Source organism: Rhinolophus hipposideros (assembly GCF_964194185.1).
Source record: "Rhinolophus hipposideros genome assembly, chromosome: 4".
NCBI lineage: Eukaryota > Metazoa > Chordata > Mammalia > Chiroptera > Rhinolophidae > Rhinolophus > Rhinolophus hipposideros.
In genome coordinates this window covers 30,262,616-30,286,511 of record NC_138050.1, presented here as the reverse complement: position 1 = coordinate 30,286,511, position 23,896 = coordinate 30,262,616, and the positions used below count along the sequence as shown (strand labels likewise).

Sequence of the window (23,896 nt, the reverse complement as noted above, 5' to 3'; positions counted from 1 at the left end):
TCCATTGCTTTTTTTCTCTTGGTTAATCACACTGAACAGTATCACCAGAATATTGTTAAATAATAATGGAGTTAGAAATCTGTGTTCTTCCTGACTTTAATTGCAATATTTCTAATATTTCCTTATTGAGCATGATATTGGCTTTTAGCCATATATTAATTTATTGTATGGCTGTACCTTTAAAAAACTACCCATTTTATCAGCAATTTTTAAAAAATCAAGAATGGGTTTTACACAAAAATAAAAGAAAATCATAAACTTAATCATGAAAAAAGTGATAAACTGCACTTCACTGAACTTTCATTAATCAGTTACACCATGCACCAGTTTGCTAGGGCTTCCATAATAAAATAAACACAGAGTGGTGGTTTAAATAACACATTTATTTTCTCATAATTCTAGAGGTTAGAAGTCCAAAATCAAGGTGTGGGCAGGTTTGGCATCTCCGGAAGCCTCTCTCCTTGGCTTGGATATGGCAGCCTTCTCACTGAGTCCTCACGTGGTCTGTGTCCTAATCTCTTTTTGTAAGGACATCAATCATACAGCATTAGGGCCCACCCTTAAGGACTTCCTTTTACCTCTTTAAAGGTCCTCTCACATCTTCAAATGCACTCACATTCTGAGGTACTGGGAGCCAGGACTTCAACATGTGAATTGAGATGGGGGGGGGCATAATTCAATACAAAAAAAAAAAATATCATTAAGAGTGAAAAGGCAAACTACACATCACAGAAGAAAAAGACACCCAACCCAATTTAAACACGGACAGGAATACAGACTTCACAAAAGAGATGATACGCACATGAAAATGTGTTTCACATCATTACTTACCACGGAAATGCATATTAGTTCGAGTCATATGAAATCGCCATTTCTGTAAGCCAATTGTCAGCATTTTCATGATTCAACCTAAAAAAAAAAAAAAAAAAGAAAAAGTCCTACAGTGAGCTACCACTACACACCCTGGAAGGCTAAAATTAACAAGACAGTTGGCAAGTGTTGGCGCGAATGTAGAGCAAATGGAGCCCTCAGACATTGCTGGTAGGGGTGTGAAATGGCACAGCCACTTCGGAAACCTATCTGATAGTACCTACTAACGCTGACCACGTGCCTCGCCTACCATCCACCAATTCCGCCAAGTCACAAAGTTGAACACAAACCTTGAGATTCCTACAAGAATATCCTAGGGAAGGTCTGTTCTCACCTTCTCCGAGAAGCTGTGTGGAGACGTACACAGTAAGTCAATCCTTAGCATTTACTTCGAGAAAGGAGAAGACGGCCAGGCTGGCGGCAGAAAGTGTTTCTGAAGCATCACGTGACCCGGACAACCTGGGCTATTTGTCCGCCTTACCTGGAGGGGAGCAGGAGAATTATCTTCACGTGGAACAAACAGAACTATCTCCAGATGAACTCCTCTTACAGTTACCTTCCCCTCCCACGCCCATTTCAGGGAAGTCCGATACCTCCACGACTCGGAAAGGCGCCTCGGCCGCGGTCCCCTAGCGGCCCACCGACCCCGCTGCGAGGGGCGCAACCAGGTCCCAACCCCGGGAGGGCCGGTCTGGTGCCCGCACCCCGCTCCCCGCGGGAAACTCGGGCCCTGGGAGGCAGACACACAGCCGGGGTGTGGTGGAGTGGTCTCCTCCCCTCGTCCGTCCTTTCCGCCGCTGCCCAGCTCCCAGGCGTCAGGACAGGCGCTGCGGGAAGGGGACGCTGCGTGCTCTTCCGTTGTCCCCCGCAGGCTCCACCCCGCAGCCAGCGGCAGAGACTGCGGCGCCCCCTCCGGGACCCATCGCGGTGACTCCAGGGAACCGCAGCTGCGGGGACGCCACGAGGGGTGAGCACAGGGGCGAGGCGGGCCGAGCAGAGGCTGGAAGGAAGCTGGCTCTGATCAGAGGGCCCTGCATCTCCCGTGCCCCCCCCCCCGCAGCCCCCCCACGTCCGGACCCCCGAGGCCGAGGCGCGCTCACCCTCCGTGGTCCTCAGCAGCCGATGACAGAGTGGGCGGGGGACCCAGGGCGCGACTTCGCTCCCAACGCCGCCGTCCTCCGCGCGCAGCCGCCCCGCGGGCCACCCCCGAGCCCCGCGTTCCCGCCCGGGCCGCGTTCCCGCCCGGCCCGGCCCCGCGCCGCCGCGGTCGGGGAGGTAGAGCGCCACTCTGCGTGCAGAGCGAGCCCTGCAGCGGCCCTGGCCGGGTGCGCGGCGGCCGGGAGGAGCGGGCCCGCAGGTGAGTGGGCGCGGGCGGCGAGGCTGCGGCGTCGCGCGCGGGGTCCACGCACCGAGCATTGGCGGAGGCAAGGGGAGGGCCGGTCCTGCGTCCAGACGGCACAGCGGCCCAAGGGTTCCTTCATTCGGCGCGTGAGGCTACCACTTGGTAGGAGGGACAGCTTCTCCCCCAAACTTAACTCAGCTATTACTTTGTGCCGCGCCCTGTATCGAGCTCTTTAGATCCGTTATCACGTTTAATTCTTTCAGCCAAACCCAAGTAGGCGGCATTACCTTTATCATAAAAGTGACATGCTCAAGGCACCGTCAGTAGTGGCCTGCTCTCAGCTTCCACAAGAGTGAAGCTTTTAAAAAACCCCACCATTCATACCTTGGTGTGAATTTGGTTCAATTCAGCAATTTTTTCCCTTCTCCCTCCCTCCCTCCCTCCCTCCCTCCCTCCCTCCCTCCCTCCCTCCCTCCCTCCCTCCCTCCCTCCCTCCCTCCCTCTCTCTCTCTCTCTCTCTCTCTCTCTCTCTCTCTCTCTCTCTCTCTCTCTGTTTGTCTTTCTAAATCGCTAGGTATTGTGCTTGACACCAAGGAAACAAAAATGACTCAGACCTTGCCTTCAAGGAACTTACAGTTTTGGTCAGTGTGTTTCCTTTGAGGGGTATCTGCATTTCAAGCCTTCTGTATAACTGGGGAATGAAAGGCTCCTTAATCTCTCCACCTACCCCTAAATTAGAGAATTGACCTTCATCTTGGTTTGTGTTACTCTGGGGTGTTTTTCCCTGCTCCAAAGCCTATGGGATGTCCTCCCTACTTTTTACAGAATAAAGTCCTAACACTTTCAAAGCGGATTCACCCTCACTCTCCACAGTCATACCCCCCTTTAGCTTACCATGAACTGCCATGTCTAGTCCTGGTGTCTTGGCTCAAACTGTTCCCGTACTTGAATTCTCCTTCTCCTCCCTCCTTTTCAAAATTGATTAAACTGCCTGTCATGCGGGGTGTCACATTAGATCTCTGGTCCTGCTCCCCACATAAGAACACAGGACATGGTGACGCCAAAAAGGAACACCCATGGAGTCACAGATAGGGGAGTCATACCACTATAGTCTCACTGGAGGCTGGATTCACCTGCTGTCCGTTTTTCTGCCAACTGACCAACTCTCAACTCCTTGCTAACTGCAATCTGCGCTTGCTAGCTCAGCCACCATCTTCTTGCTAGCCCCCATTTTCCTGCTAGTGTAGCCACAGCAGTTATATTAGTGGCCAATGGCTCACTGGTTACAGCTGACGGCCAACTAGCCACAGCTGATGGCCATCTAATCACAGTTGATGGCCATTTACTACCTGAGCCAGCACCTTTCCACGTGAGGCCGAGAGCCTGGAAACTGTACTCCTGGCTCTGTCCCCACAGTGATCCATGTATAAAGCCTGCTTGAATGATTAAAGCCCACAAAAGAATCTTCCAGGGCCCTAACAATGAGGTGGGTGTGTCTACAATGACCATGTCAACTGATAAACAAGAGCACGGGGACATTTCCCTTGGTGTTGTGCTGGAATCAACCAGGAGCCTGTCCTTGCAAGTGGCCCTCTCCTTATCCTGCCAGAGGTAAAAATCTATTTAAGCTCCCTTCAAACCAGAGAGATAATGCTTCGATGATCTACATTATTACTCTTTATTAACATATAATAATAAACTTTTAATAACACTTTATAATTGTAGAGGTCTCTCACTTTATTGCATTTCATGTCATACTTACTCCATGAGGCAAGGTATTATCTTCATTTTACACAGATGTAAACTGAAGTCCAGAGATGTCAGTGGCAGATACCAAGGCCATGCAATTAGTAAGCAGCAGGGCCTCTGGTTCCTTATTTAATGCTCCTTCATATATCAGGGATAATATAAATGGTCCTATAAAGTACCATGCATTTTAGCTATCAAAATAAATACAAAGGTCATTTTATGTATTTTTTCATGGGCAGAAATTAAAGAACTGCAAGACTTAGAAAACAAACGATTCCAATTAAGTTGTAATTAAGTTCTTTTTCTTTTGTATAGCTTGAAATATCTGTTGAAATAGTTCACAGTTCCCCTTTAAAAGTGATGAATATAATTTAAAGACAATAGCTCATCAAAACCCTATCAAATGTCACTTTTGAAATCAGTTCCCAGAAACAACTCTTTTTGTACTTATATAATAATGTCACATGTATGGGTTGTACCATATAAAAATGATATTTGACTCATTTTAACCTACAAAACCATAATTTCATAAGGTTTGACCTAATAGAAATATTAGTTATTTCACTTTACAGTCTCAGCCAGGTTTTGGCCTGCAACTTTGTTCCTTTTTGGGGGGTGGAATGGAGATATCACTCTGACTGGTCCTAAGAACACTTTTGTGAAAGGAGCCCTGGGTACGAGAAGAAGCCTTTGCCGTTTGTGCCTCTGGTTTCCAAGAGCTGCATATGCCTGTCATCTCAGCAGGATGACATATTGGTTATATATGATTATAGGCACATGCTGCCTGCACAGAGATGATACTCAATACTTTACCGTAACAATAAAACTGACTTTCACATGGAGTTTGTTTATATATTTTACAATTTGAAACCAAATGAAATGAGGGATTCTGAAATCTCTCTCACTCTTCCTGTCCCCATCATCAGTTACCTAGTTGCTAAATGACAGTATCAATGCAGCCTCCTTTTAAGTGATCCTTTGAGCAGAATTATTAATAATAAAATCAATTACCCAGAGAAATTTACCTTGTTTTTTTGTTTTGTTTTGTTTTTGTCTGAGCAACACAGTACAAGTTAATAAAACAATTTAATTGTTCAACCCCACAATGGTGTTAATAACGACTAAGCCTATAAGGCATAAAAATGCCCTCTGCATCTCAGGATACAGTTTAGCATTTGAATTGTGTCTCTACCTCCTAGTAGCTTAGGACTTTGGGGAAGTTACGTAACTTAGCTGAATTTCAGTTTTCTTATCTGTAGAATCTGAATACCTGTGACACATTTCTCATGGTTGGTGTGAGTGTGTGTGTATGTGTGTGATTAATGTAGTATGTAAAATGCAGGCTCTGGGAAAACGTCAATTGCTTGTTTCCTATTCCCTTCCATCTTTCTCTGACATGTGTTGTAATCCTACCTATATCTTGCATGTGCATATACTTAGTCTGTGAGTAAACACCTCAGTAGTTAGCAAGTGTCTTCATTACATGAATAAGGTAGGATAGATGCTATTCTTATTTTTCTGACAGGAAAACTGAGAAGACATCGTAAGTAATGTTCATAAGAACAAAATAGAAATATATATAAAACACTAACCCTGTTCAGAAATGGAGTAACAGTAACGAATGCATCAAGTATTTACCAGTTCAATTACATAGTATCTAGTGGGTTCTATAAACCAAATACAAACAATATGCCTGTAATTATACAGTTAACTACTTCAGATGCCTTATGGTTAAAATGTTTCAACCATAATCTAAGCAAGTGACTATTAGGAAATAGAACAGACCTAATTTTATTTTTACTCAACAGTGCAAAAGAAATAGGGGAAAAGGAGAAGGGAACTAATATTTAGGTTGAGCACTTACTATGTACTAGACTTGTGCCAAGCTACATGTTACATATTTTAAACTTCATGTATTCTGTGAGGTAGGCATCTCCATTTTACCGATGACAAAGCTGAAGCTCAGAGAAGTTAAATAACTTGCCCCAACTCATTCAGTCAATAAAAAGTAAAATTAGATGCAAAGCCATATGGCGGCACTCTTATGCATTGTTGGAGAGAGTACCAATTTATAAACTTTAGGAAGGTAACTTTATCAAGAAGCTTAAATATTTATTTTCTTTGACTCAGTTATTGTACTAATGTACATTATCTTAAGAAAATAGTTCAAAATACAAAGAAAAGTTTGTTGCGTAAAATTCTTCATTAGAGAGTTATTTACAAATGCACCTAATATTAATAATAACCAACACTAGGGAAATGGCTAAGTAAATAGGAAACTATGGAACGTCCACACAATAGAATACTGCATAACCAGGAAGACAGTCCTCCCCAAAGTTTATAATAACATGAGAAATTGTTCAGGTAATAAGGTTGGGTGAAAATAATAAGATATTAGGATATATAATAATTAATTATAATTTATTATAAACAAGTAATTTTATTACATAATTTTTATTTCTATTATAATTTTGTTATAAAATATACAATTTTATATAAAACTTTTATAAATTTCATACATAAAATTATACATAATATGTAATATGTAAATTTATGTAAAGTTTTATGTAGATTTTAATAATCAATAATTATAATACTATATTAATTATAATAAATTAATAATAATAACAATAGAGTAATTATAATATATAATAATAATCTCAACTATTTTAACAATATGCACAGAAAAAAACAGGTATGCTACACACCAAAATGTTAACAGCAATTACCGTTGGATAATTTATCATTTTTTTTGTTTATAACTTTTGTTCTTTTATTAAAATTACTGTTACTAAATTTAATTTTTTATTAAAAATTAACATCCTTGTAAGCAGATAAATTATTAAAAATAATCATATCTGTCGATTCTAAAGCCAGTGTTTTCCCATCCAGCTGTGCTCACTAATGAAGCTTTTATCTTCATGGTCAGGCTCTTGGCTGTCCAGGTGCCTGTGATTGTCACAGTTTGAGCAGGTGAATGGAGTGTGAACATAGCCAGCCACAGTGATATTGCTGCGTAACAAGTTGATTGATCAGTGTGAAGAAAGAACATACTGAACTTTGTTACTTTCTTTTGCTGTAATGCTGATAAAATGTCCACCATGAAGAATATAAGCGTATATGTTTTCTACTGTTTTGTCTTTCTGGATAACTTTAGGCCAGCAAACTGACAGCAGGAGCTGTGCAGAGAGCATCAGCTCATCATCTCAGACTGGACCTAGCTTGGGACAGAGGTAGATGAGGTATAAAAATTGTGTGTTCTCTCTCTCTCTCTCTCTCTCTCTCTCTCTCTCTCTCTCTCTCTCTCTCTCTGTCTCCCCCTCTCTCTCTCTCCCCCCCCTCTCGCTCTCTCGCTCTCCTGCTCTCTCTCTCATCTCTCCATTTATCCTCCTAATTTCCCTCCAGTCAGCACCACTGAGCAGCCAACAATCTTTCTTGGCTCCTAAGTACCTGTTCTTCCCCAGGTGTTTGACAGCAGACATGGTCTTACTTTTAAATAATATGCCCTCCTTCCCTAATTCTTTCACTTAGATCTGAACATGTAACCAGGCTATGACACCATGCAGATTTCCACCAGAGGAGGTGGTTATATGATGCCGGCCAAAGTATTTGTGAATGTGTACTAGTGGAACAGAGACACCAACTCAGGCAGGATAGGGATTTTCTCAGAGACTCTCGTCCTTGGAGCACTTGAGGTGACAACAGTAAGAGCTGTGACTCTTACAGATATTAGAGTTTTGCACATGAAGCCCATTAGAGACATTGTCTTTGAGTTGACAATTAGCAAAATTAGCAATTGGTATCTAACTGCTAAGTATTTAAAAATTTTTTTGCTCCATTGAAAGAAAAATTCATTTCTGATTTCTTATTTGGCTGCTATGAAAAATAGAAGATTATCCTGCATTTTAAAAAAAGATATACACTTTAAAATTAAACTATCTCTAAATTGTGAATCCAACATTTCCATTCAGCTAGAGAACATTATCCTTAAAAAGATGAGGTCTGTGGGTTGTTTTGCCATGAGGCAGATGTTTAAAAACAATGATCCTAAAGGCAAAGGAAACATTAAAAATAGGTGATTAAACTAGGGCTTTGATTTCCATATTATAAAATAAAATTCTGGCCACTATTTAAATCACACACACATATTGTGATAAAATGTTTCTATGGTGCTTGAGAAGTTTCCAGTATTCCATTATTATTTCAAAATCACTTCATAAATATCCTAACCCTTAATTAAGAAAGAGGGAGGCCAGTGGAAAGGGGAAGTGGCTTTAATTATTAACTACAAGGGTATATTGTGTCTTGGCCTGACTAAGAAGAAACAGCTTCCGAAATCACACACAATACAAAGGGCCAGGACCTGTCTCTGTCATTTCCTGCTGACGTTCTCAGGAGGTACTCAGAGCACTAAAAGATCAGACTAGGTCCTCCTGGCTCTATGCAGGAAGGATGACCAACCTCCCACGGTGGGTGGGAGTGGGGGCAGTTGGAAACGGGGTAAAGTGATCATTTTAAAAAAGAAGAAAATGAACAAAAATAGTCAGGAACCAAAGTCACACTCAAGGAGTTAGGGTATGTTGCCCTACTCTGTTTGCAAAGTATATGTCTCAGACCCTGACAGGGCCAAAGCTCCTTGGCCGAGGCTGGAGGGCTGGGCACAGCGAAGGAGGGTGAAGAGAAATTCTTTAGTATTTTTCTCTCTCGACCCCACTTACGTCTGTCCCTTCCTCTCTATTTACACTGCTACTTGTCAGCACTCTCCTTGATTACATCCATAACTCTCAGCTATTTCCACTGCCTCTGGCCTGGCCCTTGGCTTGGCCAGCAACTTCATTGCAGCCCAAGCAGTCTTTCTGTATCATCAATCTGATTTTGTTCCTCCTCAGCTTACAGTCCTTTCACGGTGCTCTGCAGCTTTCGGAGTAAAGAGCAGTTCCTTACCTGCTTCAGTTTCTACAGCGGCTACTCAAGGCCCATTGTAACCTGACCCCGCCCACCTCTCCGGCCTCATCTCTCTCCACACCTGGTGCATCTTCCACTCCAGCCCTACAGAGCCACCTGTATGTTACTGGCTCTCACCTTCATCTTAACTGTTTCCTTATATGGCTTCTGTCCTGCTCCCCACCCCCTGCTCGCTCTCTCTCTCTCTCTCTCTCTCTCTCTCTCTCTCTCTCTCTCTCTCTCTCTCTCTCTGCCTTCCCACTCCTTCCCTCCTCTCTTTTCCTCCCTCATATACATACCTACATATATGCAAACACACACACACAGTCTATTTATGTAGAAATGCTTTTTGACTGCTGATTCTCGTGTCAAAATCTGCTGTTTTCATACTTTTTAATTTAAATTACTATTTTTTCTCCACATCCACTTGAATCACATTGCAAAATTCAAAACTACATTTTGAAAACTAAAACTTGATATCTGAGCTAAAAAGGGTAGAAAGGAATCTGGTTGTTATTTTTGCGGGAATGTAACTACGTTCTTACATTTGTATGGCAAACATGTCTCAGTCTTTCCCTTTTCCTTTCTCTATATCCTTTATTTCTTATAGGCTGAAACTCCGAGGCACAATCATCGATAAGCTTTGAAGAGTTCTATGCAGCAGTTTGGGAATTGGTTTCCTCAGGAATTCCTACCTAGTTTGATCCTTTTAACCGAAGGCAGGGATTCCTCACCGGGCCACGCAAACCTCAAAGGAAAAGCCCAAGAAAGGTAGACACTTTCTCTCTGCTTTTGACCTAATGAGTGAGTTAGTGCATTTATTTCAAAAAAGGTACTGCAAGCTGACTGAGAACATTCAAGAGCTTACATTTGAGTTTATGGGGTTAAATGTCTTACAGGAGGCTTTTATGTTGGACGTGCATGATTTTATTGGTTATTTCCTCTTGCTTTCACATCGATAACCCAAATAATAAAATTTGAAGGAACAAGTCAATGGGAGCCTACATATAAATAGCTGTTGTGTAATATATTTTAGCCAAACTATTGTTCCTTTTATTGAAAACAGGTCCCTGGATGTCACACTATGGAAAAATTCAGAAGATGAAAGAACAATACTCGGGCCAGAACTTAAGGAAATTCTTAACAAACTAGGTTTTCATACTAAAAAATAGAGTTTGAAAAATTTTGGCAACTGTCACTTTCATCTTAATTTTTAAAAAATTTCACTTACCACAGAACAGATATTACTCTGACACAATCCTCTTGCAACAGCCCAGAAAAAGTTTGATGTGATTATCCATGAAAACAAATCTGAGTATCTTGAATTTGCTGGGCTTTGACTGTGCTGGGCTGAGGAGCAATCCAGATGGGTAATAATGGAGAGGGTGCAGGTGTAGGGAGCTTTCTGCCCTCTGCTCTCACTGTTCCCTTCTGTTTTCTGACCCCAGTAACCAGGCTGGTACCTAGCGTATGGTGGACTCTCAGTAAATATTTGTTGAACACATGAGCCCTAGCCCTACCTTGCAATTTGCCCCCAGCTATTAACTTCACCAGCCCCTGCCTGGGTGTTCAACTCAGTTTTGAGCTCGGGTCTAGTTCCAATGTAGTCATCACAAGAGCCGTTTGTGGACCACCTGTTAACTGCCCCACAGTATACTGGGCTCTGTGTACCGTATGTTATTTACTCCTTAAGAACCCTGTGAAGTAAGTGTTATTTCCTTTATTTTAGAAATGAAGAAACTGATTTTCAAATCTCAAATATGAACACATGGCCTGCCAAAGAATTTTTAAAGAATTGTTCATTGTTAAAATGAAAAAAATGGACAAAGCTATTATATATGCATATATGTATGTATATCTATATATATACACATAGGTAAGTATATTTCATGCTGTATGCCATTGCCATATGTCTGGTAGGAGTTGAGAAGATTTCCGAGGTGAAGTCTGGGCTCAGCAGAAAGAATGCTGTGATAGATAATGTCTGGTATGGGCCCAGGAGGGAAAATGGTGGCCTGCATGTCACATTTGCCATCTCAAGATAATGTACTTGTGAGTTTCATAATACTTATATATTAAATCACATGTTCGTTTTTGCTAATGCAGGTATGATGAGAACAGAATAGGTGTTCTCAGGAGAGATGTACGATAACTTACAAAATTGGGGATCAAAGATCGCAGTATATCATCAAAAATGCAAAAATTTCAGACAAAATCTTAACAGATGAAGCAAACTACCTATGTTTAGTCTTTGACAGTTGTAAAGTATGTGCATATAATAAAAGTCACCTTTCTTAATAGAACAAACCCAGAACTTCCAAGGTGAACACTAAAAAGAGAATCTCCTGGTTGAGTCAGAGACAGCTAGGCAAGAGTCTCCCCCTCTATTCCTCTGAGACGCACTTTTGCAATGGAGCCCTGTTAATTCTTGCTGCTACCACCACACCTACCATAAGGACTGCTTTTTCCAATGATGTCCTGAAGGTCCTCTTGTCATTCTCTGAGACACAGCTGAGACAAAGCGGACTGTTCAAAGAGACTTTTCCAAAGGCCGATGGACTACAAAAGAGAAGTAAAAAGATATACCATAATTTGAGTATCTTATCAGGTAGCGCTTGTCTCAGGAGTACACAAGTCCCCTCCTTTTCCACATGGAATGTTGGGGAAATGGAGAGGCCTCTTCTAGGTTCCTTCTTATCTCTAACCTACCTGCAATGAGGGCAGAAAGTAGCTTAAGGTACACCATGTAGGAGTGCCCTCTCTGACACATAGGCCAGTTGACAGCACTGGAGTTGCCCATCCTGCTGTAATTCTAAATTCTTCTGTTACAACATGCATTTTCCCTTCTGGGCTGATATGGGGAGTGATCTTGAGGGATAATCATCTCTCTACCTAGTAATGCAACAGCCACCAAATACACATGACAAAGAGTTTGGTACCAAGGGGGACATTTATAAATTGTAATTAGCCTAGAAACTAAATAAGAAAAATACCAGCAGCTTGGTTTATATACAAAATAATTTTCAGAACAGGTTAAATAAGAAGAAATAGCAGTATTCTGCAACTTAAGAAGTAATCTAATTTTTACTTATACATTCTATTGCATTTAAATGTCTTTGAATTGTTTTTCATCTATTGTTTTTTTTTTTTTTTATCTTTCTTGGGTTGCAGATGGGGAGACCACCATCCCAGTTTGCTCAAGACTGAGGTGTTATTAGGACTCAGGACTCTCAGTGCTAAAAGCAACAGTACTGGGTGAACCAGGATTGGTGGTCACCCTACCGTGTTTCCCCGAAAATAAGACCTAGCCAGACAATCAGGTATAATGTGTCTTTTGGAGCAAAAATTAATAGAAGACCCAGTATCATATCATATATCATATCATATCATATCATATATCATATCATATCTGGTCTTATATTATAGTAAAAGAAGACTGGGTCTTCTATTAATTTTTGCTCCAAAAGATGCAAAAATTAATATAAGATTGTCCAGCTAGGTCTTATTTTCAGGAAAATGCGGTAATTACAGATCCAACTGAAAACCTAATTAAACGATGAACCCTCTTCCTAGGAAGATGCACATACACTTGATATTTTTCATACAATTTCATGAACTACTTGAAACACGTTAATAACCCCCCAGGTATTCACGGACCTTTGCTTAAGAAATCCTGACTCATATAAATACATTTTAGATTTGTATGCAAGCTTATTTAAGTCTTTATTTCCCAAAGTAAAATAATACTTTATCCAAAGGGTCAAACCTAATTCCTTTTTTAAGATTTATGATTTTAAATCAAGATTTACTTTGGTGTTTTTCTTTTTTAGCCATACCTGGAAGCTATGTCAAAAAAATATCAAGAATACAGGAAGAACAAGAAGATTTACCTGATGTAGAGTAGTGGCTGAAAGATCAGGTACGTGAGAGAAGAATTTGAAAAATATGTACCAGAAAAAATAGGCAAGGTAAATATATTTTAAAGAAGAATACTAAGCCCACATCTAATTATTTCACACTTAAAGATTTTCCAGATTAAAAAGGTAATGTGTATTCATTATAGAAAAATTAGAACCTACAGAAAAATATAACCAAGAAACTGTAAATCACCTAATGGTTCCATCACTTGGAGCTCATCACTATGATTATGTTGGTATATTTCCATCTAATCTTTTAAAAACTAAACAAATACATAAAACAAAACTTAGGGTCATCCCCAATTATTTTTATTTTGTGAACATAGTCATTATATTGGGAACATTTCAACAAATCATTAACTAGAACTTTAACGTGAATTGTAATGTCTGCTTAAGATTTTATCAAATGACATATCATAATTTATTCAACCATTCCTAAAAGGAAAAATCTCTATTTTTTGCCTACTGTACTCTCATGACTCTCTGCTCAATACGTCACTTCTTGTCACCAGATGTGTGTTTTTCCCACAGCAAGTAAATATCCAATTTTCTGTGGACATCACCAGCTGGATGTCCCACAGTGTAATTCAGTTCTGCCATAGGAGTTAGCGTCAGATCCCACACGTTAAGAGCTCAGTCCGACAAGAATGCCTTCCCCCACGCTACACACCAGTCACAAGTCCAGGCTGTCACTTGTACTTCTGACTAACCTCATGACCCCCTCCTTGGGTTCAGTAATTTGCTAGAATGGCTCATAGGCCTCAGGAAAACAGTTTTCTTATTAGATTACTGGTTTACTATAAAAGGATACAACTCAGAAACAGGCAGAGGGAAGAAATGCGTAAGACAATGTGTGGTGTGGGGCAAGGGGCACAGAACTTCCAGGCCGTTTCTGGGCATGCTACCTTCCTACCACCTCCACATGTTTACCAGTCTAGAAGTTCTCCAAACCCCATACTTGAGGGATTTTTATGGAGGCTTAATCACATGGGCACGATGGATGATTAACTCAAATCTCCAGCCCCTAGCCCTTTCCCACCACAACGGCTGGATATTTCTGGCTCAGAGGCTCTCCTGAGATTGCAGTTCAGCTGTTGGCCAGGGCTGCTGAATCAAGACTCGACAGGGGAGGATCCACTTCCAAGTTCATTTACTGGTTGTTGGACAGACACATTCGTCCCTTGTCATGGGGCCACTCCAAAAGGCAGCTGAAGAATAGCAGCTGGCTTCTCTCAGAGCAAGTAAGCAAAAGAAAAAGAGTGCCCAAGAAGAAAACCTCAGTTTTTTTTTTACAACCTGATTTTGGAAGTAATGTCCCATCATGTTGCCATATTCTGTTTGTTACAGTAAGCCACTAGGTCCTGCCCACACACAAGAGGAGGACATTATTCAAGGGCATGTGTACCAACGTCTAAGGACTACCTATCACTGTATTTTTTTATTCAAGATAAAATAACATTGCCAAAAAGTAACAACTCAATTTTATTTTACTTTATTAATATTTGCTTACCTATATAGTTGAATATGTTAATTTATTAAGTTAATATTTTATCCAGTAAGCTAATATTTATTGATCATTTACTTGGAGTCAGGCACTGAGCTAAACATTTTGTGTACATTTTCTCATGTAGCCTTCCCAACAATTCCATAAGGTACGTACTATTATTAACCCCATTTTACAGATGAGGAAACTGAGGTACAGACAATATTTTTTATAAATTATGTAACTGGTAAGCAAGGGAGCTCCACAGTCCACGCGCTTCTTAACCACAGTCTTATATGCCTCTCATGCCCATGTATGTATTTGCACTTTACACATATGTATATATCTCTAAACAATATATACAACTTTGTTTTCAAATTGCATATAAATGATATCAGACTGTACAAATATTTATGCAATTTTTTTTACTAAACATTGTTTGAGATTTATCCATGTTGATATATGCAGTTACATTAATTCAGGCATTTTAACTACTATGTAATATTCCATGCTGTGCGTGAACCACAGTTTATTTCCCTATTTTCCTACCAAGAGAAGGTAAGTTAGTTCCAATTGCTTCACAATTAGAGGTAATGCTACATTGAACTTACATGAATTCTGTTACTCTGTTTTCCCTGGCACATTTGCAAGACTTCCTCCAGTGTAGACACCTCAAATAGAATCATTGACTACCAGGGCTTGTGTGTCTCCAAAATGTTCGTGCCAGTTTATTCACCAGCCATGTAAAAAAATAAAAAAAGTCTGCTTTGCCTGTATCTTTGCTGTATTAGTTTGCTAGCGCTGCCATAATAAACTAACCCAGACTGGGCAGCTTCAACAACAGAAATTTAGTTACTCATAGTTTTGGAGGCTAGAAGTCCAAGATTAAAGTGTTAGTCGGGTTCGTTTCTTCTCAGACCTCTCTCCTCGGCTCGCGGATGGCCATCTTCTCCCTTTCTCTTCCCATGGTCTTGGCTCTGTCCTAATCTTTTCTTCTAAAGACACCAGTCATACTGGAGTAAAGCCTACCTAGTAACCTCATTTTACCTTAATTACCTCTTTAAAGTTCCTATCCCCAAATCCAGTCACTTTCTGAGGTTACTGGGCATTGGAACATATGAATTTTGGGAGGACGCAATTCAGCCCATAACACTTGTCAACACTTGAGTTTATCAATCCTAATTGTGTTAAAAATCAGTTTAATAGTTGTAAATGGCATTGTTTCACTTAACCTGTATTGATATGTCTCATTTCTATGCTAAGCAGGTTTTAAGTAATCCTAAGTAGTTACTAAGTAGTTCTTAAAACTAGAGCCTTCCTCTTACATATCTTTGCAACCACATTGGACAACACATAGTTGGCATTTAGTAAATACCATTTGTATTACATATATTTTTTAAAGATTTTATTGGGGAAGGGGAACAGGACTTTATTGGGGAACAGTGTGTACTTCCAGGGCTTTTTTTCCAAGTCAAGTTGTTGTCCTTACAACTGAGCCATCCAGGAGCTCAGCGGCAGCTCAGCTCAAAGTGCCCTGTTCAATCTTAGTTGCAGGGGGCGCAGCCCACCATCCCTTGCGGGACCTTGTGGTTGACAGCCCACTGGCCCATGTGGGAATCGAACCAGCAGCCTTCCGAGTTAGGAGCACGGACCTCCAACCACCTGAGCCACTGGACTGGCCCTGAATTACATTTTTTAATCAACTTGAAAACAATGACTGGTTAGAATTTTTGTTACCAAAATATTTTCTTTTAATTTGTTTTTGCTAATTTTAAGATTCATAAGGTACATAGTTGTCATTCACATGATCCCTGTCTTGATTATCCCTTACATTTTGTCAAGGCTCTCTGCTTTCTTCTTTTACCATAAATCTCTGAGGAGCATGTCTCTGATTTTTAGAAATCCCAGCATGTCTAGGTGAAGCAGGGACATATCTAGATATACAAAATCAACAGATTTGCTGTGATATTTAGTTCTTCCAAAGGTATGAATCAGTTGAGTTAAATGGATTGAGAATCAACCTGCAGATTAAGTTATCTAATTAGAAAATATATTTGATCTAAGTGTTAAGCATTTGTTTTTATATATCCTTTCATGATTTTAGGAATGACTTAATTTTATAAGATTTTAAATTAAGTTAGTCTTAAGTATACAGTTTTCAGCAGGAAGTGAGCCTTTCCTCTTCTGGACTGTGTAGCGCCTTGTGTGGAATTGTTACCTTGCATAAATAGTCATAATAATGATTAACCTGGAGTTTTAATTCTCCAATTATAATAGAAGCCCGAAGAAGATAGTCATTATGACTTTATGCCTGCTTTTTTCTTATGCATACATAGTAGATACTCTAAAAAAAATGCTGAATAAATTCTCCAAATTGTTCTCCACCGTCGTCCCATGACTCTTGACAAGAAAAAAAAAAAATTAAAAAACCCAAACCTATGATTTACATGGAAACTTTGTGAAGTGGCAGGACCTGATCTTTGTTTTCTCTCTCAGAGATTGGCATGAAGATTTCTTTTTAGTCCTGTAAAAGTTTGACTTGTGGGCCGGCCCGGTGGCTCAGGCGGTTGGAGCTCCATGCTCCTAACTCCGAAGTCTGCCGGTTTGATTCCCACATGGGCCAGCGGGCTCTCAACAAAAAAAGGCAAAAAAAAAAAAAAAAAGTTTGACTTGCATCTGAAGGAGAAATAGTTTGACAATTTCCTGCACAGATGCAACTTTATAAACAGCCCACGTGGCACCAGTTATTTGGCTCTCCTGAGAAACGTGCAGGATCGCAGTGATGAAGGAAAGTCCTTCTCAGGCCCACGCACAGGTTGTACAGACCCTTCATACTGTTGTTGCCATTCTTCTAATCCACTGTGTCCTACCAGACAATTGATAAACTTTCAGGTAGGCTCCGCTCCTTAGACGCCTCACCTCTGTGGTGCAGTGTCTTCCTGGGCACCTTGCATTAATGGACAAGAGGCAGGCTGGTCCACAGATGGTCTAGAGAACCATCTCTTGGTCATGGTTTCCAATGGTCCTCAATACATTCTCTATAGTGAAGCCAGAGCGGTCCTCCTGAATTTGAACCAAATCAAATTTGATCTTTGGGGACTAAAGTGCCACAGGAATGAAACTACTCTGTGTTGTTGCTAAAATTATTAGTATTATTATTGAAATGACTTTCCTATAAGAATCAGTCTGCCTTACCTGGCAGAAGAGGTTACCACAGTGTACAGAAGGATACAGAAGTGCTAATTTGGTATGACTCACTTCCCCCTGACTAACTCTTTAATTTTATCCGTGCCACGCTTATTTTTAGCTTTGGCCTTCTGCAGTACTTGACCTTTTGCCTGGATAGAGCAAGGTACTGTGTAGTTCCAAGCCACAGCCTTCCCTGTCCCATGCAACATACGGGATGTATTGTGTTAGCTTATGTCTTCTTTGGAAGTCTGCAATCCAGAATGGTATTTTAGGACAAAATAAAACTGTTTCTATTCATACACACATACACACACCCCTTTGGTAACATTGTTTTTCATGTTCCGATTATAACCTTTTACAAGATAGCTCTCTTCTGCCATCTGCACAAGAAGTTAATATAGTATTAACATTTATGAAAGTATTTAAAAAATGTGGATAAGGACCTTATACAAAAATACTTACCCCACTTCTTTTAGAATAACAAAAACTTGGACACAACCTTCAAAGATAGAAGAGTAGTTAAATAAATCAAATATCTGTATAATGAAATACCCTGAAGCCATTAAAAATGATTTCCAAGAATTTTTTTTTAATTATTGCAGTGACAATTGTTAGTAAAATTACATAGATTTCAGGTGTACAATTCTGTATTACATCATCTATAAATCCCATTGTGTGTTCACCACCCAGAGTCAGTTCTCCTTCCATCACCATATATTTGAAGGAATTTTTAAAATCAGATGAGATAATACTAATTATGGAATATTAAGTATAAAAAAACCTTAAGTCCCAAACTATGAATACAACATGACCTTGGCTATGCCTTTGCTTGTCTCACCTCTCTCACTCCAACAGCCACCTAAATAGGCTCCCTCAACCAGGCATGACCCCTCCAATCCATTCTCTGCATTGAAGCCAGAGTGCTCTTCCTCAGTTCGAATCCAGTCTTGTCCATTCCACACTTAACACTCTCCAATGACTCCCTGTTGCCTTCAGGAAAATGTTCAGGCTCAGTAATGTGGGGTGCGGAGCCCCGTGTAATTTTGCCCTGATACACCTAAGCGCCTCATCTCTGGATGTCCTCTTCCCCATCGTAAACACCATGCTTTGCATTGCCTAGAGTTTTGCATATGTTCTTTCTGACTAGGGTGCTGGTGCCTTCTTTTTGCCTTGATATCTTCTCATCTTTCACATCTCAGAATAGACACCATTTTCTCTGGAAAGCTTTGCTTCATTCATTCCCTGGGTTGGTTGCTCCTTCTCTGGGCTTCCATTACTGTCTGTATGTCCCCTTAGAACTTCTTGCCCTTTAATGTAATTGCTCATTTCCTTACCCATGAGAGCCGGATCTGTGTCTGTCGTGCCGATTATTTTGTTCCCAGCAGACGGTACCACAGCGTAGGCACTCATTTAACTGTTGAAAAATAAAGAGCCAACACATCTGGCAGACACGCATCAATTGGTTCATAGAAATTTTCTCTAAGTGACTGAATTTTGGATGGCTTTCAATTCCCTCTTTCTTCTTAGACTAAAACAAAAATTTGTATTGTAGTAAAAAACACATTATGTTTGCCATCTTAATTTGTAGGTGTACCATTCAGTAGCGTTGGAGATGTTCGCATTGTCATGCAACAGGTCTCTAGAACTTGACTGAAACTTTATACTCACTGAGCACTAATTTCTCCTCGCTCCCACTAGCGCTGGGTAACCTCTTTTCTACTTTCTGTTTCTATCTGACTACTTTAGATACCTCACATGAGAGAAACCATACAGTATTTGTCCTTTTGTGACTGGCTTATTTTGCTAAGCATAATGTGCTCAAGGTTGGTCCATGTTAAATAGATTTTTGTTATGAACTCTATTACCTCTATAACCAAAAAAAGAAGTTTTATATAGAATCATAGGAGCTAGAAGTGACTCTAGAAATTATCTGGACCAATGTCCCCACCCTGAACTCAGAAATAGAAAAGTAATTTGTTCCAGGTTAAAGGTTAAATAATGACAAATTTGACCTCAAGAAATATAAAAAGAAGTGATAGAGGTAAATGTTTAGTTCTTTTACGCAATTTATAGCACTTTCTATGCTTTTATTTTCTGCTCAACATTAGCTGTTTTGAAATAATTTTGAGGGGCAGCTGGTTAGCTCAGTTGGTTACAGCACGATGCTTGTAACACCAGAGTTGCCGGTTCGATCCTCGCATGGGCCAGTGTGAGCTGCACCCTCCACAACTAGGAGAAACAATGACTTGATTTGGAGCTGATGGGCCCTGGGAAAACACACTTAAAATAAGCAAAAGTTTGAAATAACTTTGTTTTCTAATATTCTGCTTCATATTTGAAGTAAAAATCATCTGTTCAGCTTATTTCTTCGTTCAGAAGGTACACAGCACTTCTCTTTGTTAGGAATTTCACTTCTCCGATTTTGTTTGTAAAATGCATTCCAATAGGTGGTCAAGATTTTTCATTCTGGGCATGAGGATCTGGGCACGGTAAAAGGATTCTTTGTATTTATAGGGAAATTTGATTCCTGAGCCACACAGATCTAACAGGGCTGGAGTCAAGTACCAGAGCTATTTTAGTTCATCTGTTTGCTATTATGTAGTATGCTCTTCTCCTAAAGTGAAAGAGAAAAATCTCCTAAATTAGAGTTTATCAAAAAATTACCAAAGAAGACGTTCTTGTCTTTAGTACCCAAACTAAGTAATGTGTTTTGAGTCTACCATATGCCTTGTTGTCATTTAGAGATACAGTTAAGACACATATTTCCTGAATTGGTGGAAAAAAAAGAGAAAGAATCAGTGAATTTTAGACCTACGGTAAGGGCTCTTAGCAATCATACAATCAGATCCCCTCATAGTACACGAGAAACTGAAGCCCAAAGAGGGACCCAGAGTCAAACAGCTGGTTAGCAAAGTGCGAGAACTTGAGATGCCTGCTTCGGACTTCCAGGCAAAGGAGGATATACAACCTCCCGGATTGTATGTGGGCTTCGTTTGAAGAGGGACACGGAGAATCTTTTTATTAATATTTTATTCTATTCCTCTAGTTTACTTGTCAACATGGTTTTCAGTTTTGTCTTATTATCTGCTCTGGTTTTAAATTATGAGGGGAAAATGCTGGAGATTTTTAGCCCAAAGTGATTTAGAATAGCTTGACAGAGTGTTCCAACACAGAGGGATTATTGTCTTCCCTCCAATAGATAGAACCAGGAAAGAAAATTCCAAACCTCAACTCAATCTGGGCCCTGTGATACTATATACTGCATAGACTTCAGTTTACATGAAAGAAGAACTAACTCCTACTTTGGGAGGGATCTTTTGTTTGCTGCTTTTGGTTTTGTTTATGACTGGGAGTTGGGGGTTCTTTTCTTTCTAAGTGTGAAGTTACAGTACACGTTGGCAGTCTTTCTAACATAAACACAACATTTTATATGTTATGATTTGAGAGAGAAGAGACTCCCAAGTGTTTTACTGTGATTCGTCCATAGAATACTCTAAAATCTGGAATATAAATTCAGGGATTTTTGGCAAATGGTAGACTGTTTCGCACTTCATACTACTTTATGACTTTATAAGTTTATGTTACTGATATGAAACAGTGGATATATGAACAAATAAATGATTGCAATTCTCTGAAATGCAGGAAAAATTATATCATGATACTTTGTTCTATAGGGTTCCAAGAGATCAACTAATATTCTTTGGACAAAAAAAGTACCCCAAACTATAATGTGGAATATCCACACTAATAAGGAACATGTTCACATTTATGTAGGATAGTTTAAGGAAATGTACACTGTAACATTTGTTCAGTATTGTCCTGTAACTAGTACTGCAGATTTAGATACTCAGCAAAGTAACACAAGCTCCTGAGTCCACGTCCCCTTCAGAAGTCCTTCAACAGATGCTGTAGCTACAAAACGTTCTTCTCCATTGGGCAGAAATTATTTTCTATGTATTATTCCCTATAATACAGGGAGTCAGAGGTTCTGGGTTTCGCAAGTGTCATAGTCACCAGATTGATTTCATACAACCCCAGGTACACACCAAGTTCCTAGTGTCTGAACTACCCTCTTTCCAGAGAGAAAAGCTAATGTGAATCTTCACACTTATGACACATAGAGTGGGAAACCACCCAGGTCCTCTCAGTGAAAAACCAACCAACCTAGTTAAAGTGGATGAGCAAGAGGTCTGGAAGTGAATGACTGAGGGTCCTTTAATAAAAGTATCATTCAGCCAGAATATTTCCTGATTCTGGATCTACTCAAAAGAAGAGAACTGAATTGTTTATTCTGAGAAGTGTACTAGTGTTTTATTTAAAACTCTTTGAAGCTAAAAAGTTATCACTTCAACTAAACCATTATTTTGCCTACACAGAACTCTGGCGCATAAGTAAATGCAACATGGTGAAATTGCAAAAGTGAATTATGTTGAAGTAAGTTGATTTGCAGTTTAAAATTGAGATATAGAGAGTGAATGCTGGTAAATACTCCCCATTCCTTTGAGGTCATCAATCAGAAGTATTCGATAATTAATTTGTCTTCCAGGGACTTTTAAATTAGTGAGTGGCACAGAGAAAAAGCTGATGCTTTTTTCCTGGATTCCTGACTTCGTATCCTTTTTTTCATACTGAGACATGAAACGACAATTTTTATGTTACATTTTTTTATAGATTTTGTAATAAGAGAAGAATCACCTCCACTTTAACTGGAATTGAAGTCAAATTGGCAGATTTGTTTCAATCTGATTTTCTCTCACTCTTGACCACTTTCAAGTAAGTATTTAATTAAGGTGGATGTTCCACTCTTGTTTTTATCTTCCTGTCTATATTGGTTAATTTCTCCTCTTAAGGGAATTTTAAAACCAGCGCTTATTTACAGTATCTATTAAACTGGAAATAGTTTTGAACAGAGATACAATAGAAATATGCTTCAGTATCTATTAAACTGGAAATAGTTTTGAACAGGGATACAATAGAAATATGCTTTGAACAGAGATACAATAGAGATACAATAGAAATATACTAGAAGTTGGCACTTCTAGTCAAGTGACTGAGTTCTGAAATTATCTATAGTTTGCTTTGTATGTTATCAATAACTGAAGACTGTGAAGCTGCATCTTGAATATATGAGTATATATATTTTCTCTTCTGCCTTTTCCAAGTTGTCTAGAGAATAGAATAGGAGGATGAACATATAAGTTCAACTCACACATCCTAGAAATAGAACCAATTTATAAGTTCTATAATTTTGAAGAACTAAATGATCTTCAGGAAATTAGAAAGATAGCTACTGGATTTACTGTGACATAGTCCATATTTCTTTGTTTTTTGCTTGTTTTTTGACAGAAAGATTGACAAATAAAAGAAAACATCATTAGTCAACTGAAATTTTGAAACAGCCATTGAAAGCAGGTAATAAGAATTTATGTTTTTTAAATAAAGTACATAATGGAATCTTTTTTTCCTATTTCTCCATAATAAAGTGACAGATAAAAGTTGATTTTACTTAGATTTACAAGAAATAAGTGTATGAACTATTGTTTTAAGAATTTCTGAAATTGATCTTAGGTGAGAAATTTTAGATATTTTCCTACCCACTAAAAAACTATCAATGAGAATTTCCTGGATTTGCAATTATAATATTCAGAATTAATCATTTTATTTCCTTCTCTGTATCCATATGTCTTGTGTTAAAAGAATTCACTTCCCTATTCTATATATTATGAATCAGTTCATATTCCTGGTTAAATATTCCTGATTAAAAAAGAGGTTTGTAATCTCTGCCTAATGACCATGAAAATTTCTAAGCCACCAGGTGGCAGAGTCTCCTTGGCTTAGATTGAATATTGCGTTTCCTACAGATTGCCAAATGTGGTTTATAGCCAATGTGAGTGGCCATCAAACCTTTTACTTTTGGACCCCTAAAATAATTTTGAAAACATATGCACCCTCCACAAACTTTTAAGTTCATGTATAAAATTATTCAACAAAAGTTTAGATAACTGAAGAGATACTTCTGGCATACCGTAAATACTGAAATTTTTAAATTGTTAATATCATTCTAAATGATTCTAATTGAATACAAGATTCCAGAGGGATTTGATCTGCCACCATAACCTATTTTTAAACATTCTAAAACAAGCTTATCTTTTCTAGTTGGATATTTTACATCGTTTTTTTTCTCTCCTTGGCATCTTGTTTTCCATTTTATTTCCTCTACAGGATTTTATATTAATATAAAATGTTTTATGCTTAAAAGCTTTGATCATCCTATTATTCTTCTCTGCAACAAGAGGATGTATATAAATGAAATTAAATGTTTTGTATTTCCTATGACCTTAAGGTTCTAAGTGTCAGATTTTTATATTTCTAAATTTGTAATGTATGTTAGTATATATTTCT

At 39.2% G+C, this 23,896-nt stretch overlaps 1 protein-coding gene and 1 long non-coding RNA gene across 8 annotated transcripts in view; one reads left to right on the top strand and one right to left on the bottom strand.

The window, feature by feature from the left end:
• Nucleotides 1–568: 568 nt before the first annotated feature.
• Nucleotides 569–2,112, bottom strand: LOC308497005. Its single transcript, XR_013993249.1, has 5 exons — nucleotides 1,971–2,112; nucleotides 1,464–1,817; nucleotides 1,205–1,351; nucleotides 832–909; nucleotides 569–640 (listed from the first exon to the last, which is right to left on the bottom strand). It is a non-coding gene; the product is annotated as an uncharacterized lncRNA (long non-coding RNA).
• LOC308497003 (uncharacterized protein) overlaps nucleotides 1,600–23,896 on the top strand; it is a 44,031-nt gene continuing 21,734 nt past the window's right edge. For 2 of the 7 annotated variants that reach the window (XR_013993243.1, XR_013993247.1), the window contains exons 1-5: nucleotides 1,688–1,837; nucleotides 9,516–9,676; nucleotides 12,736–12,824; nucleotides 22,166–22,267; nucleotides 22,841–22,906. The gene's annotated coding sequence lies outside the window, so the exon portion shown is untranslated. Of the gene's footprint in view, nucleotides 1,838–7,118; nucleotides 7,204–9,515; nucleotides 9,677–10,634; nucleotides 10,782–12,735; nucleotides 12,825–22,165; nucleotides 22,268–22,840; nucleotides 22,907–23,896 lie in introns of all 7 variants that reach the window. The other 5 variants (XR_013993244.1, XR_013993246.1, XR_013993248.1 and 2 more) reach the window with 5 other exon arrangements.